A 5573-nucleotide genomic window follows, 5' to 3' on the forward strand; every position below is an offset into this window, starting at 1 on the left:
CCCCCTCCAGCAGGGTCCTTCAGCTCCTCGCTGGGCCAGACTCGATACAGCAGGCACGCTGCTCCTAGGCCAGCCAGGACACAGATGTGGCTGAACTAGGCTTGGACAGAGAGTGAAGAAGGAACAGTTCTGTTGGCACATTTGGAGACGAGAGGGATAGCGGAGGACAGGAATCCACGGTGGCATGACGGAGATCTCTAGCAAGAACCCAACATGAGTTTTAACCATGACACTTAAATACAATAAATCCATCTTGCTTTTGTTTTCAAGGAAGCCACTTGCAGCAGGATTTTAAAGCCAGCTCTTATGGATTGTATCACGGGGAGAGCTCCTGTGAACTATTTCAGATGGACTGTACAGTATACGGAGAAAGCGAGTGGTCCCTTTCAGTGCGATGCTCTGATGCCGTCTCACCTGCAATCAACCGTCTAATAACAAATTTGTTGACCAAAGATACTGAAGACAATGACAAAGTAACATATTTTCCTTCAAAAAAAAGTTTTTCTAATGACTCAAGCAGTGGTTAACTACATTTTCTCCTGTCTGCACAGCCACATAAAGTCAGCCTATGTAATGTGGGGGATGAGGAGCAGAGCTGAATATGTGAATTGTCCCCATGAAAACTTTGCCGAATCTGGTTCATGACCCATGCGGACCGCAGTGCGGTGTGAAATAGTGGTTGGAGAGATGCCAGTTCATCTCCTGGGGACTGCCGACGTCCTGTTGAGCAGGTCACCCAGATTGCTCCCAGTGGGTCCTCTACACGTGTTAAAACCTTTACCCTGTGTGTAGTTGGAGGCCATCTCAATCCACAAAGCTGTCTAGATGGAGGCAGTGGCAATCCCATACATTCAGTCTGGGATCAGACTCGATGCTCCAAGTTGAGAACATTCTCCCCCCACAGAGTGGGGCTTGTCGGATACTTCCTTCAGAGTATAGGAGTGGAGATCCTGGAATGACCTGCCAGCAGTCCCGACTTCCAGTCCCCTTTCAACACTTGTGGGATTAGCTTGGGTTTGCTGTTGGTGCCAGAGCGACCGATACAACCACGTTGGATGGCTTTCGACAAATGATGGTTGAAGAATGGGATGCCGTCCCATAGCAGCGTGCGGCCAGGCTGGCGACCTATTGCTGATAGGTGTCGTTTCTTCAAACTTCAACCAATCCACACAAAAAACAAAGGAGTCCACGGAAAAGAAAAGCCGTTGGGGAATGGCAGAGAAGATTTGGCACATTTTTCAGGGGTACATCCCGGAATACTCAGCTCTGCTGCTCCTTCCACAAATGAGCTCCATTTAAAAGGGAAATAAACTGGCTTATCAAACACATTTCCTCACTTTTATGCATATCGACATGCAATTTTTGCAAAGTTTGTTTTGTATAATACTTGCAAATAACACGATTTATAATATGAATCCAATGGCCTAAATATTAATTATGGACAGCTTAATGTTTTAGGTTTGTGAACTTCGGTTAGAGCGGCTGTGAAGTGAAACTGAGCTTGCTTTTGATTGGGCGGCAGCATCGCTCCACCTGCTGTTGCTGTTGATGGGCAAAGCCCTCAGGATGCGTGAGAGTCTGGATGTTGTTTTTATATTAGTTAAAGGTGCTTTGTATTTGTTTCACACAGTTTTTTAGTGAACCATCATAATGCATTTGTAAAACATGTTTTGTTGTTCTGCATGAAATCCGTTCCACCCGAGCTCCAGCTGCATCTGTTGAACATTTTTATGTTTTTGTGAGGCATTTAGTCACCCAAGGGAGCCCAAACGGTGACAAGCAAAAAGATGCAGAGCGCCAACGACAAAATTAAGTGGGACAAAGACTAACAAAACTGCACTCACGACTCCTCTAGTGAGATTCAAACGTTCTTAAATACCAGAAAAGAAAGCTGACATACAGCACTTACCCCGATCCTATCATCATTCAACACACCATACCTGTATTTTTATTTAAAATGAAGTGCGATCAGAGCGGATGGCTTATCATGGACTTTAAATAGAAGGAATAGCAAATCAAGACTTCAGCAAAATCTCATTTGATTCATGTTTTTGTTGACAGAATACAACTGCTGCCACCTGCTGTCAAGACACTGCATTGCAGTACATACAATATATGTGTAACACATTTTAATTTGTCTTGTGCACGCACATCTACCACAAATATTGTCTAAAGATTTAGATCTGTTAATTCACAAAGATAAATCTTACTTAAGCACAAGTTGCACTCAGTAGCAGATGAAGACAAGCAGCGATAGTTTGCATACATTTTTATTCATCTTAAATCTTGTAGAAAAAAAAAAACGAGAAACAGACATTCTCTTTTGCTTCAGCCAATAGTGTTTCTCAGTATTCACAATATATAGATAACAAAAAAATTCTTACAACAGCATTTACAAAAGAAAGTCAAAAGGAAACCTCAGTCTAATAGATCATTTCAATAGAAACTCAAGAGTTGGAAGGCTATGAATAATTTAAACACATCAAAATCCTCATAACAAATGTGACAAAAGGAGAGAGAGGAAAAAAAGTCTGATTAGAAGTCGTTCTGTGAGGTGTTCCAGTGGTAAAAATGAGGCAAAAGTCAGACCACAAACACTAAAAAACAAACCCATCCTGATCTCATACCAGCACTAACCAGATCACAGCTGTTTTCAAAACTCTGAACCACATCCCAAATCAGTGACACTCCCAGTTTGAAACTACTACCGAACCAGGGGAGAAGGAGGAATTGTGGAATACGAGAGGAGTGAATATGCATTTTAATGGGACAAGGATGGTGCTGGCGACAGGTCTAGGAACTTTGCCAGAGTCATGACATTGTGGTAAATAACCTGTCGACAAACCCATGAAGAGGAAACCAGACGTCGTCTGCTTGTGGCAGACTTCCCTTTAACTGATACGTCACACGGTTACATTCAATACTGATAAATAACAAACAGCTACCAATAAGGAGTGAGGATGGAGAACTCGACACACCGTTAACAGTTAATGCCTCATCATTTCCACTGTGCCAAAAATCCCTTAAATGTTTCACGTGCATAAAGGAAATCTGACGAGCCTCAGACAGACTTCAGGTTCCTTAATGTTCTGTAGAACAGGCAGCAATGTTCTCCAGCACTTTGAGTCGAATGTCTTCATTCTTGTGCCATGTTCCTCCCTCCTCCTCCTCAAGGATGGTTCAGTTTGTGGTGTGATTTATTTTCTATATCAACAGCACTCAGTGAAGTCATCACTTCAGCTAGACAACAAATAATAGAACTTTTGTCTTTTCTGTACATAAAAATAGATTGAAAAGAAGTGAGGTAGATGGATGGTTGAAGGGCAACAAAACCTTCCTCCCAAAAAGGACAAAAGAACATCACAATATAAGCGAAAAGAAGACAAAAACAACAACAACAACAACAACAACTTGTGGGTATTTTTATAAGTTCCACGTCATTAAAACAAAACAAATAACCAAGGAACTTCTCGGCTGGGAACACAAACCTTTTGAGGCGACTCAGGCTTTAATATCTATACCATGTGGGCCCTATCTTCATGTTTTAAGTGAGAAGCGTTTCTTTTGTAAACCTAAAAGTGTTTAATGCTCAACTGTTCAGCACTCGCACCTCGAGTTCGAGTTAACTTTCTGATTTAGTGTTTTAATAAAAGAACATGTTCAGAAAAAAGAGCCCCATGAGCATCTATTTAGTGCCATCCCCAGTTGTGAAATCTTATTTCTTTCAAAAAGCATGAAACTAAAAATAAATCTCAGTGCTGTAAGTTCATTATGCTCATTTCTCAATGCAATTTAATTTCAGCAATCCTCTACTACAAGACATGTTGGAAAAAAAAGATCAATAATGTGAATTCCTCCAGCAGCATACAGAAAACTACCCTTGATTCAAGAGAACAGTTGATCAGCAGAAAGTGAAATTATCCTATCAAGGAAAAGAGAATTAGCTGTGAAGGATTGCTGCTGCTTTTAATTAAATTCTATGTTGCATTTAGTTTGTACCAGGAAGCCGGGGTCATCACGCAGCACTCATGAGAACCAGCATCTGACAGCAGGTCAGACAAGTCAAAGTCAGACAAGTCAAAGTCAGACAAGTCAAAAATAATTGGGATCACCAAATGATCTGCTACAGTCAGTAAAGAGAAACATAAAGCTTTAAATTTAGCCCTCGTAACATTTATTGTCATTCTATTTTAGGAGTTTCAATCGTACCAGAACTGTCCTTTAGTCAGGTGAGAGGGGAAGATCGGAGTGTTTCAATCCACACGGCAAATAGTCGCACCCTTAAACACAGAAATGAAACCATTTCAACTGATCAACTTTACAGAATTACGAGCATTAAAAATGGTCTGTAGTGGAAATGTTCATAGATCCAACCTGAAGGCTTTTTTCTTTTAAACCTCTTTTTATATATAGATTTTAACTATGTTACAACGACAAGAGAAGTAAGGAATAGCAGCTTCTTTCTGTACAAGTGTCTCAAACCATAGAAAAGTTAGAAAAGTGACACGAATTACTGGTGCGCACATAAATGCTCTGCCCACATAGAGACGGTATTAACATTGGAGACAAATGACTAGTCTATAAAAATACATGTGTGTGTACAATGAGGACTCTAAACTTGGAGAAAACCCCGAACGATGTAATATTCATAAGTGCTTTCTTCTTGACTCTGCAGTCCTTCCTTCAAAGATTCTTTTTTTTGCCTCTTAATGGACTAGTTTTAGTGTTTCAATCGTAACAAAACAGCACTTGGTGAGATGATGTGGCTCAGCTTCAGATAAACCGACGTAACCAAGGTCCATGACATGAATCCGATATCTACAGTGGCTGCAAATCGAGAGAAGTCGTTCAGGGCTGCAGAGGATCTTTTTTATCCCTTTGATCACATTTTTCGTTGTTGTTGCATTTTAAATGCAGATAATTTTAGAATTCCGTTGCAAAACCACAGCAGAGAGAATATAAAGAAAGTACAATTTTGGCAACAAATTTGGCAGATTTGTCCATTCTCCCTCTGGTTGTTTTGGCAAATTGTCGGCTGACCCAGCTCCCACCCTGCGGAGCAGAGAGACGACTGACCAGACACCCTGATCTCTCTTAAGTACTTTTTTATGAGATATGCTAAATAGTTTAATCATAATGCCCACCCAAAAGTGAACAACACGCTGGTCATTTACAAAAACCAAAACGCTTTGCTTACTCATTTGGAAATACATATAAAATAGTAACAAACTATTTATAAAATATGTTCAGTCACGAAGAGAGGGCGCTCCTTCAAATGATTTGTATTTTTTCTTTACTTTACCGTGCCGAGTCTTCTCGCTGAGCTGCCAGGGCAGTGTCACGTCTGACAGACACAAACCAAAATGGCAAAAATCTGAAAAAGTGTTTGGAGACAGAGGGGAAAGTTTCTCCACATACTCTTCTTCAGAGTCTGTGCTCCTCTAGCCATGCCCAGCTGGTGGACCTGGCTTTTTTCTCTCCTTCTTCTAGAAAGATGTTGCACCCACGGAGACATCAGGTTCCCCAGAGCAGCAGGTGGGAGAGCTTACAGTCTGGTGGACGTCTCTGTCCAA

The sequence above is a fragment of the Brachionichthys hirsutus genome, unplaced genomic scaffold (assembly GCF_040956055.1).
Source record: "Brachionichthys hirsutus isolate HB-005 unplaced genomic scaffold, CSIRO-AGI_Bhir_v1 contig_200, whole genome shotgun sequence".
NCBI lineage: Eukaryota > Metazoa > Chordata > Actinopteri > Lophiiformes > Brachionichthyidae > Brachionichthys > Brachionichthys hirsutus.